The sequence below is a fragment of the Mesitornis unicolor genome, unplaced genomic scaffold, assembly GCF_000695765.1.
Source record: "Mesitornis unicolor isolate BGI_N332 unplaced genomic scaffold, ASM69576v1 scaffold5281, whole genome shotgun sequence".
In the NCBI taxonomy this organism is placed as follows: Eukaryota; Metazoa; Chordata; class Aves; order Mesitornithiformes; family Mesitornithidae; genus Mesitornis; species Mesitornis unicolor.
Window position 1 is genome coordinate 3245 of NW_010165648.1, and position 12253 is coordinate 15497.

Sequence of the window (12253 nt, forward strand, 5' to 3'; positions counted from 1 at the left end):
TGTTCTGTTGCCTTGTACCCATGGGTTTGCTCTCTAGTGCATGTGCTGACCTTTCTGTTCATTTCCTGTGCAGTACAGAAAGGCAGACAAGGTGCTGCTTATAGGAGAAACATAAGGAAAAATCCAGGGTATGTAAGTTGTTCTCTGTTACTGAAAGGTATGCAAAGCATGGCACTGGGCTGCTCTGTCCCTCCTCTGCTGGCTGAACCCAAGGGCTCTGAGACAAATCCAAGGTGTGGGTTTTCTGTGCGGCTGCTGTGTTACTGGGCCACCTGCACATTTGCCAGTTGGCTTCTCGAGTAGTAAAGGCTACAGATTATTAAAAGTCACGGCCTTGTTTTTTCTAGAACCATGCAAAACTTTAACTCTTCGTAGTAAAATACTTTTATAGCGTGCTGGTAAATTGAAGGTGCAAATGGATGTTGAAGAGGAATAATCCTATGAAATCCAGTTACTAACTCATTTTAGGGGATCTCTTGGATTGTGGAAATTTAAGTGATCCTGCCGAATGGGTTGATTTAAATTGGATCTCTTGTGTTGTGGCTTGGCATACTTTTTAAGAGCCTCAAGATGCTACTTGTGATTGACATAACAAAATGTAAATTATATGCTGTTCTACTAGGCTCTAATTTATCTGTCGTAAGGTTTGTATACCAACAGTACTAAGCTCTTCTTACAGTAATGTTTCTCTTTCATGAAACATTTCCATAAGGGAATGAAATTGCTCTTAATTGTATGCCTGAAAATAAAACAAAATTGGGATGTGCCTGGTTATCACAGGAAATTAAATTTTGCTGCTGCTTGTTCTTTTTGTGCATATACTTTAAATTGACTTTATTGAAAAATGAAATGTTTGAATATCTGGTTGGGCATAACACTCGTGACTAGTGGGTAATCATGAGATGACACAGAACTTGAAGAAATATTAAAAACATAATTGATTAAGGTTTTAGACCTTAACCTTTGATGTAGTTGTTGCCAAAGAGGTGAAACGATGATTGAAGTAGAGCTTTGCATTTGGCTTGACAGTAAATGAGCTCAGTGGCGAGAAACTCGTGCTGCCTCATAGAAATTGCCCTGTAGTAGGAGCAGAAAAGGGCAAGTAGATTTTAGAGGCCTTTACTTCTCTATTTCCTCTGACTTATGAGGGGATCCACTTTCATTAAACACACTTATTGGTTGCTTATAATCCAGCAAATTTGAAAGTCAGCATGGTAGAGAAAGCCTGGACACACAAGGCTGTGGGAGCTGGTCTGGACACAAGCGTTGCGTGGTTTTAGAAATGAGTTTTGGCAAAGCAGTCACCACGGCAGCTGAGACTTGAGGCTTGGGAACAGAATCTTCTTGAGCACACAATGCTGCTGGTTTCCCCCAGTGAGATTTTGCCACAAAATGGTTTAGCCTAGTGCCAGTGATATTGTGAAACTGATAGACCTTTGTATTCTATATTTTAAAGGGGGTAGGTCCTGGAACAGTTGACAGTGATACGTTAATCTTAGAGGAGGTGTAAAAGTGTCATTGCTTGTTGCAGGGCATTGTGTGGCTCTGTTTCTTGTTATGGTGTAGCAGCCGAAGCATTGTTACCGTGAGCCTATTTCTTTCCATTAACATGGTATCTCTCTCTTGAGTGTCATCATATTTGCTCTTTAAAAAGAATGTACAAAATTCAGCAGGGAGACAAGCCAGCATGCTGCACCCCACTGAATGTAGTGGCCATTGCTGAAATAGGTGATGGACTTAAAGCTGCTAGCTGGTATATACCTGAATAAAGAAGATATTTAACTGAAATGGTCTCTTTACAGCCTGCTTAGCAAGACATTGAATGGTTGTACTAAACATATCACCTGGAGACTGGGTGAAAAACTACAGTTAAGATGATACAAATCAACCCATTTTAAAAACAGATCACTGATTGTATTAAAAAGAGAAAGAAAAAAAGGCATTTGATTTCTGTGTCCTATGGGACTCAGCTGCCAGGAGTGAAGCTGTGTTTCTGTTAGAGTTTGTATTGTGATTGCTAAGGGTCCAGCGGTGTAACCATGTGTAGATAAGACGAATGGCATTGGGTTGCGGCAGTCTTTGTTAGCCATAGAAACAAATAACACGTTATCAGTGGATCTGAAAGTGCTGACTAACGTGTGTTAACATTTAATCAATTTGGGAGTTGAACTGAAATAACAGCAATTTCTGCGGTGTTGATTACCTGGTCCTGGGCATGGCCAGGAGCTGGTGAGAAGGGTGGGTGGCTGCTGCACAGCCAGGATGGCTGGTTTTTCCAGCTGTGCTGTGGGGAAGCTGTGATGTCCTGATAGTGCTTAACTGGTGCTGGGTCTGGGTGAAGACATCAGTTTCCTAGTGTGAAGACAAGAAGAAAAATCAGTCATCCCTGTTTCCGTAGTACTTCTGTGCTGAAGGGGCAGCTCTTTGCATATGGAAACTTGCTCTTTTTTTCTCCTATAAGTTATCTCTGATAACTGCTGGAATTATTTTGTAAATGCATATGATACAGAGACTTAGACACTTGGATTTCTACTCTTCTTCCACTTCCAGTCCTTATTTCTCTCTCTTTACTCCGATAGCTGGTTTAGCTCTACAGAAGATGAGAGGAAAACATGAATGCCCAAGAACTCATTTCTCCCTGACTGCTTTGAAGAACGCCTTTTCCATGCCATAGATTTATAGTGATGGTCATCTTTCAGAGAGCTAAAAGTGTTTAGTAAGCAGCTATTCAACATCCTAATGCTTCGTGATCTCTTGATTTGATGTCTAGATAATTGGACTTAACAAATAGATTAGGACTTCTTTGGTTACCCGGTCATGCTGTCCAAGTCTTTAATCATATAGAGACTTAATTTGTTTCTTTAAAGTAATCAGCTGTGCCATTTGGGTGACCTTAAAGAGGAGCGGGTGCATCACTGGGCCTCCAGGCCTGAAATGCAGCGTTTTTACCCATGGCACCGGGGATGTTGTGTTGTGTGCATTGCAGTTAACCCCAGACTAATTGTGTGCATTCTTTCTGAAGCCAGAAACTGGTAAAAAGCCCAGCAAGGAAACTCTTCATACCAGGCCCAGAGCAGCTCTGTGATCCAGTGTAGAAGATCTGGTGATTAAATTGGAAATAGTGATTAGGGGAGCATTTGGCCCCTCTTCGGGTTTTGCCACTGATTTACCACACAATTTCATTTCTGCAGGTCTGAAGTTCCCCTATAAAGACCTGAAATGTTTCCTTCTGTTACAAAAACTGTTACTTTAAAACCAGTCATAAATGTACTCTGGTAAATATGGTGACAAGTGTTCTAGAAAAGCCAGGAAGAAAAGCAAATACTGGGAAGGTGGTGGGGAGACAAAGCTGATAACTTCTTTGCTTCTGGTGGGTGAGGGTGAAATTGGTGACTGCCAAAAAGATGAGCTCAGAGAAGGAGCTTGTTCTGCTCCGAGCCCACATCTGTACACACCTCCTCATCTCTACAGATGGCCAGGAGGCTGAAGAGAGAACACAGTTGTCTAAATTTGTGTAAGAGAAAAGAATCATGACTCCCACCTTGGAGGCGAACAAGAACCTCCTGTAACTGGGGTATGTTCAACAATTTAAAAAAATTGGTTGAAAATCCAGTCTTAGCAAATTGTGTGAAACCTGTCACTGTTCATAGTTGCTAAATAAATATTTTTTAAATGTATTACTTTGTATTAAAAGAGGGTTGGCTGGAGCTGTGCTCTTTAGTCCTGCTGAGGAATAAATCTGATTTAGACGTTTTCTTTGCGTGCTTATGCTTTAACAACTCAGAAGATACTTTTCCACTGAAATTTCCATAGTACTTCACATTTTTGAAAAAAAACAAACAATTGTCACCATTTAAATAGTGATGGTGCTGCTTGAATCAGTCATGATAAAAGGCATGAAAGTAAAACCAAAATATTTTCATCTTTATTTTCTATGAGCAGTAGTGTGGGAATAAGACTCTCTTGCAGGTTGATTATTTCCATGCAGTGTGCTCTCTTTTGGGCTAATTCAGTCATTTTCCTTTTGTTAGCCCGTGAAAAGAAAGGATATTGTTTAAAGCAGGTAGCGGGGAGTCAGCATTATGTAAGCAGTGATCTCTTGACCAAAAATCTGTTTTGTGGATGTGGCCTTATGTAATAAACTGATAACAGGAGCAGTTTGCAAAGTGTATCTTTGACGGTTCTCTGATTAACCTCTGGTTTTTGCAGAGGGATTGAATACTGAATGTTCCTGAATTGTGACTGTGTATGTTAGTACCCTCCACCCCAAACACTGAAGAACCTGAAACTGGAGACTTCCTGACCCTTTTAAAAACAAACGAGCAATGTTGTTTAACTTCTTGCTGTGGGTCAGGAGCCTGAGCTTTGTGCCAAGTCTCAGTGTGAAACAAAGTCAGACTTCAGAGTTAAGAAAAAACCTACTGATAAAGCTGTGAGTGATGAGGCACTGTGACATATTAAAGCAGATTCTTAAAAGGGAAATGAGCTATGGGCTGCCTTAAACACTCTGCAGTAAATTACAGTTCTTAGTTGAAAAACTTTGCAAGTGCATAGGTGCAGTGCTTTGTTTTCCTTAATATGGATACTGCATTAGTCTTAAAACAAATATATGTTACAAATGGATGTGTTTTTTCTGTGTATTTGGGTAGTAACGTACCTCTGTTTTGGTTCCACTTGAGATACATCCAAGTGTGCTTTTAGTAAGGCAACACAAGCACAGTGTCATTGTCATAACAGCATTCCACCCCTGGTGAGAAGTTGCAGGGGCACCAGAGATGTGGTTGGTCTCGTCCTTACAGGATGATGTTGGTCACGCTTCCAGCACCATGTCTGCAAAACTCTGTGGTGGCTATGTCAAGTTCCATGAAATTTTGGAAGTGAACAAAGTGTACTGAAAGACTGTTAAGGTTAAAGAGGATTCAGAAGAGTTTGCGGAGAAACGGGCAAATACAGAGTTGAGCTAAGCCGACTGGAATCAATGAGTTGCCTTTGGGGTGAGGGCGTGCAGGTGAAGCTGTCAAATGTTCCTTCAGTGGCTGGAGTATCCATTTACTGATGCTTCTGCAGTTACTGCAGGGTTTGAATATCATTGTGCTGGAGCTTCTTCAGTTGCTGTAGAAACTGTTGGCTCAGGCTGTTTCCTTGCATTTCTCCTTCAGAGGAGGAACTGCTCGAGGAGAGCTTGTCTGGGCATGGGACTCAGTGCTGCATTGATTGTTTTCTTTCACACTGCGATCTGTAATCTGTATTTTAATAGAAATCCCGTGATTAGTTGCTTTTCTTTTGCTTGTAAATGTTTGATCTGTATGTGGTACTTGCAGTAACGGTGTTCTCTTGTGCCAGAAGAACAAAGACTTGCTTTCTGCTCGCACTGGGCACTACTGATTTGCAGTAGTCGACTGGTTTTAATGCCAATTTTAGCAGGTGTGCCTTGTCTAAATGAGTTCTCTTTGCCCTCATCACCCACCACAGTAGCAAGCCTCATGCACAGTACACAGAAGATATACACAGAAATTCTGGCTGAGAGCTGAGGAGTACAGGGATTTGCTGTACTTCCCTTCTCTTTCCTTTTCCCTGCTCTGTTTCCATTATTGGTGCTCCTCTTGTGTTGCAGCTGGACAATACGATTGAAAAAAAAATCTTCTAAGTTTGTCATGAGGTTGCAAAAACTTGCTCTTCTCTTGCTGATACGTAACGAACGGGGCGGATGGAGGGAAGGGGGAGAGCAGGCAAAACTCAGGCAAGGCTGGCTGACAGGGCCTGCTGTGCTGTTCCTCCTCATCGCAGCGCTTCCAGGCTGCAGCAGTGCAAAACTGGGTTTCCTCTTGCGTGTCTCTGTAGCAGTTGAGTGCTGAGGCACAAGAAGAGCCTGCAAATACTGCAGCACAGAAGTGATCAAACAGGGCTGTAAGATGAGTGTGTGGGAAAAGAGAAGAGCCAGTTGCTTTCAGACCTCTCTGTTTGCTGTACAGGAGACAAAATTGCTTGCCTGGAGAGCCAAATACCCAGAATGCATGAAGCCCAAGGGAAGCAGTACGTGTCTGTTGCATGTGTGCATTTGCTTTTTTTCAGTTTTTTTTCTTTGGAGCCCAAGAGAAGATGGGATTAGAAGGAGGAAAAAGTAGCATCAACAGGGATGAAAAGTGGCCTTTCAGCAGAGTTGGATTTGTAGGGATCACCACACTGAAGTACACACTCTGTAGTCTCCTTGTCAGCAGATCTGGGATCAAAATAGCCATGCTGAGTGAACTCACAGAAATGATCAACTGCTATCAGATGGCTGGAGAAGACTGACGAGATGCTGTCTGCAGTGTGCGATTTGGGTACCAAAGCAGACACACACTCCTGGTCACCCATGAGTTGCCAATTTCTTTTCTGATCAGTGAGAGAGCTGCTGTCAGATCGTCCATCATTTAGTTTTGGGTGTTTTAGATGGCTGCCTGGTATCTAAGTGTGAAGGCTGGGGTTTTCTGATCGGATGATTTTGTTTGTTTTTTGAGAGAAGAATGAAGTCCCTTATCCTCCAAAGCCAGCTCCCGTGCCACACAGAGCCTGAGAAATGCCAAGTGGCAAACACAACTGCCTTTGGTTTTTTTCTTCAAAATCGAAAGATTTCTGTGTCCAGAGTGATGGGCTCAGTGCTGAGGAGTGGGCTGCTTTAGAGTGGCTCCGCAAAGCTTCCCCTTACCTTGCAGAATGGTTCAGGTCCCTGGCCAGTGCCCTGAAACGTTTCTTATTTTTCTGGCTCTTGTTTTTCCTGAGAACAGACTGTGTGTGTCCTGCTGCCTGATGAGAAAGGGACTCCATTGTCTTCTTCTGAAAAAGACACACAAGGTTCCCGAGTCCACGTCAGTTTGACTTTCAAAAGAGAGCTCAAAAAAAATGTGATGCCTGAAAATAGGACACATTCTGAATTAGATTCCTGGGTTTAATCACACCATATTCAGATACTGAATTGCTCATTTGAATCTCATGAATCCACAGGTAATTGTTGTCAAGCGTTTGCTGTGCCAGTTTGCCAAGCTGGCCTGTGAAGGATGGCTGTGGGCCTGCGAGGGAGAGATTGAATAGCAGAAGCAGCCAGACATGTAGTGTCTGCTCAAATTAAACCAAAGAAGCCTGAGTAAAGAGTGGAAAGCCAGAAATGGAGGAGAGAGCACGCTCTGTGCTTGGTGTGTGTAGGAAATTAAATACAAGCTTCTTTTCCAAATCCTACCACTGATTTACCAAGGCATTGGGCAAGTCATTTGAGTCACTGGGCAATGGAGTCTCTTCTCATGCAAACAGCATAACACACCTATTGCAGCAACCTGAGAAGTCATGTTTATGAAGTGTTGGGAAATGCCAGTGTCTGTAGCAGAGGTTTTTTGGGGGTTTTGTTTGTTTGTGGGGTTTTTTTTAGTAGAAGTATATTGGAGCTTGATACTGCAATTGAAATGGAAGAGACTGAGTGATGTTTTTTAGTCTCTGCTGTTAATTCCAGGAGGAAGATTGCTCTCTCCCACAGGTTAGTGACGGGCTGCTGGGCAGTACTGGCTGGTTACCGGTAGATGGGGAAGTAGTTTCCCAGATTTCTTTGGTTTGTAACCTCTGAGCTGTTTCATTCAATTTATTGTTCATGGTGTTGCAAAAACCCTTAATCTCTTGACTGGCTGCGGAGACAGTGCTGGTGAACTTGCAGGGATTGCCACATGCGTTCTTTGGCAAGTATCTAGTTGTAGTATTTAAGAACAAGATCAGAGTCTAGAAATGTGATGTATTCTCCCCATGGTAAATGGAAAAAAATTACCACAACCACTTTGAATTAATACCGTTCTGTAAGTAGTGTTATTCAGCAAACCATGCTTATTCTCCAATGGAGATAACTTTGATTTCTATATTAGCTTTTAATTCTTGTGGTGATATTCCAAGAGCGAAAAAACACTAAAGTTTTGTTCTTAGCACAGAGATAAATGGAACGTCTCTGTTACTGCTCTGAAACCATGTGTTGAAGAGCATGATTTTTATTCTTTCCTAACAGTTTTGCAGAGTAATTGGCCAGAATATGATTTGGATTACAGCAGACACATGCTGGGTCAGTTCAAAGTCTGCCAAGTTCTCATTTGCAATTTCTAGAAAATTTAGAACGGAAACATCTGAGCGCCTGCAGAAATCATCATTCCAAATTTAACTTGTGGGGTTTGTCTCGGTGAAGCATGAAACTGTCCGGTAGTATTCGTCCACTAAATTTCAGGGAAAACCTTTTCTTGTGCTGGGGGCTCTGCACTGGTGGTTCTGGCGTTCTCTCCCTGCTCCTGCAGTGTCTGACTCCTAAATGCTTTAGAGCAAAATGCTAAGGGAAAAAGTGTTAGCTGGGTTTAATGACTTCCTTTTTGTTTCTCTCAAAACAAGGAAAAAGCCTTTGGAAAAATGTTCTTTCACTCTGTTATTGTTTTCTTTAATGTATTTTTGCAGTTAATTAACGATGACCTAAATTTTAAAAATGGTTCTTACCGGTCTCTCAATGCTTTATTCAGTAAGTGTAGGAGTTCTCCAATATCACCGAGAAGGACCAATACACAGGTTTTTGTTTCCACCTATAGGAGCCATGCAAAGCGAACAGAAGAATTTATAAACAGCAGAAGCAAGTGCTCTTTCAGTGCACACAGCAACACATCTATGTACTTAAAAAAATAATAAAAAAATTCTCATTAACACAGAATTTCAGATTTTTGGAGTTGAATTTTGTTTGAATTGGGGACTGAGCCGGATTGACGGCTTTAGAACCTTCCGTTCTTTTAGCACTAAAAGTATAGTTTTTAAACTGTAACAATGAAGCAGGATTTTTGTGTTGACAAGAGCAGAGTTTAATGTTCATGTCCCTTTGGTTCTTGTTCCCCTTGCTGTGGTATCCTGTAATAATGATGGTGGTGTGACACGGACCCAGGTTTACATAGGTAGTGAAAGCAGGCAATAAAAACGTTCACACTCTATAATCAAGCTTCCTCGTAACTTCTCACTGAGGGGTGAAAGGGATTCTGTCCTGTGGCCCAGATTAGGAGAATGCTGTCGATTTGTATAGTAGCTGGTTTTTAACTCTGGTTTTGATCCTGACCTCTGCATCTTGAACTGTGCACGCTCCTACCCTGACAGGTTGTGGCTTTCCAAGCGCACCTTTTTTTGAAAAATAAATTAAAATAAATCCCATCAATGTTGCTTTTAGTAGGTTTCCTGCTGTCGGGGGAACTGAAGTGACTAGGCAAAAAATGCAGTTAATGGCCCAAAATAAACTAACTTAGATTGGTTTTCTTTAATCTTTCCCCTGATAGCAATTTTATGTGTTACTTTTAGCAACTGTAGTGTATGAAGTGAGCTTTAGGGAGAAAGGGAGATTGTTGTTGTTGTACGAGGATCTCCCTGCAAAGCTGAGAGCGTTCTGAACGCTGCTATCGATTGTACGGTCCTGTGCTTCCCTTGGAGAACAGCGGGTGTGCCCTGGAGTTGGGCAGCTCGCTGTCACACACCTCCGCTTCCCAACCTGGATGTGGTGTCCTTAACCCCGACAAACTCACTAAAAAGCAGGTTTCTGTGACTTGTGGCAAGGTGTCGCCACCAAGACACTGCTGTTGGTCACAGGTTTCTATTTTGCTGTTTAGAGGTGTGCTGCTTAATGTTGGCAGGGAGCTGGAGGTACGATGTTGATTACTTGATCTAAAGAAATGAACGTGAGTGGCAAAGACTGAGGAAGCCTTCTGTTAACCAGTGACCAATTAAAGTGTCTTTCACGCTGTTGTGAGTAGAGTGGCACACTAGAGATGCCATCGTTATCTATGAAGAGAGATTAAACTAAGTCATAGCCCTGTATGAAATTTAAAGAAAAGAGGTAAAACGAACAAGAGTTGTGTCTGTGTTTTTAAAATGACATCCAGGTGGGGCTGGCAGATTTATGCTGATAGTTTCTTTTTTTCCCTCCCAGATTTTATTATTTGAAATTCAAATACAAAAAAAAGATTGAATGTAACTTCTCAAGTTCAATTACCTACACAGTTGTGTTCTCCAAAGACACTGGATACTGTAGTACTACAGACACCCAACCATCACTTGGCTAACACTTAAAATTTCAGTATCATGTTAAAAATAAGCAAACAAAAAGGCTGTGGAATTCATTACTTATCTCAGGAAGCTCCTAAGGATGAGACTGACAGAACTTACACTGAGAAGTGGATTTTGCAACCTCGCTTATGGTCTTTACACTGAGCGTTGCCACCGCTGATGGTCCCTGCTACCGTTTTCTTTTTTGCCTTTGACTGTGGTGAGCTGTGCTAACTGGAAAGAGTAGATGAGGTTTGCAAGTGAAGCTGGCAGATCTGACAACACATCCATGCAGGGCAGATGTGCTGAGTGCAAGAAGATGCTGGATTAAGCCATTTTAAAATATTTTTAGGCTCTTATGGTTTTCCAGGGAAACGGGACTTTTTTAATATTAGTTTTCTAAATCTCCAAATACATTTGTGGCTTTTTTTATTCCTCGAAGCCAAGCTACTACAAAATCTTGTTCAAGACATAAATAGTGAACTTAAGTCACTAATGTCAGACTAACAGTTGTTTCTCTGCCATCTAGCCCATTTTACTTTCATTATGGATATTGTTGCTAGCTTTCATGCCTAAATAAACTAATTCAGAACAAACTGAAAATAACAGGGTTGGATGGATGAAGGATAGCTAGAAAAATACCTTTAAAGAAGCTTTTAGTAACCTAGAATCTTTGACAAGAAGTTCTTTCACAAAATAGCCAATTACACAGGAAAGAATATATTCACCTGGACCTGTTCAGAAGTCACAGTGGAGCTAAAACATGGGAAGAGCCTGATGGAGGATGTGGCTGGCTGAGAGCACAAGAGCTGTTCGCACAGTCCTTGCAGAGTTGAGTGGTCGTCTCTTCCAAATCCTTTTAAATCTTCTCTCTAATTAAAAAAAAAACAAGTCACTGAGGCAGCAAGACTGACATACTAGAAAATGCATCTAAGTGGAGAGTCATGAATGTTTAAACTGGCTGGAAGGCAGATGTGCGCAGTAGCTGGTGTGGGTTTGCAAGATTGAAAATGCCAGCTTCTGTACATACTGACATCAGGGAAGAAATTCTAGGGGAGAAACTGTTGCTTAAATTTTGCCTTTGGGGGTTGCTGGAATTTTAGACAGAAGGACAGCATTTATTCTTAAAAATTCATAACAATTTGAATTTGAAACTTTATGTAAACATTAGAAAAATGTGACTCTCAAATACAGTATTTACACTGTATTACTTGTGAGAAAGAATTACTAAATTTGTCTTATTTATAAAATAAGTTTAGAATCCATGTTGCTTTTCTCTTTCATCTTTAATAATTGCCAAGGTATGTATTGGCTTCAGCCACAGGACAGGGACCAGCTAGTAGAGCATTCTGCTGCTTCATGCAGCTCATTAGAAATGCAAACCCTTGGTAAAGGCAGATCTGGTTTCACTGTGGGACTGTTTGATCTCCTCTCTCCCCTCCAGTGCCAGCACAGAGAAGCGATGCCATGATTCCCAGTTTGCAGCATGGGCTGTTTATGCCTTTTCCACATTTCTGTAGAAGACAAGTTCTCCCTGGTGGAAGAGTGGCATCTTGGTGGCCTTTCCTCATCCCGGTTGTGTGTGTCAGATGATGTAAGCGGGCTCAGGTCAACTTGTGCTCCATGGCAGGACAGAAACTGGGGCACTGCAGCTATTTCGGTTAAGCTGAAGGGTGCTAGAGCAGGATTGTCCCTGTTTTTAATCTCAAATGGTGTGGCTGCTTCCCATGATGGTTCTGGAGCAAAGCAAGCATCCCAGGTGAGGAAGTGGACGCAAATGGTATGGATGTGGAAAGCATCTCCAAGTTTTAAGGTCTCTGAAGCTTTCGTGTTGGGATGAGTGCAGGACAGGGCTTGGGTGGCACTGACCTGCACCGTGTGGTTGAGGAGGTAGAGCTGGGCTTTTTTTCCCTTGGAGAATGTGATGCAATTTCAGACACAGATCCAGAATTTTGCTTAAACCAGCTCTGTCTCTGGAAAAGTGACATTGCAGATGGTGAGTGTCATTTCAGTGTAATGTGATCATTTTTATTAATGTAGTTAATTCTTCAACTGTAAATGCATGTAGTCTGCATTAGGAATTTCAGATGACTGAGCGTGGATGTTGAATTATGACTGCATCACAGTGTGTACTGCGAAGCAGCAGCAAGTTTCCCGTGTCCAGTTTAGCCAGAAGAGCAGG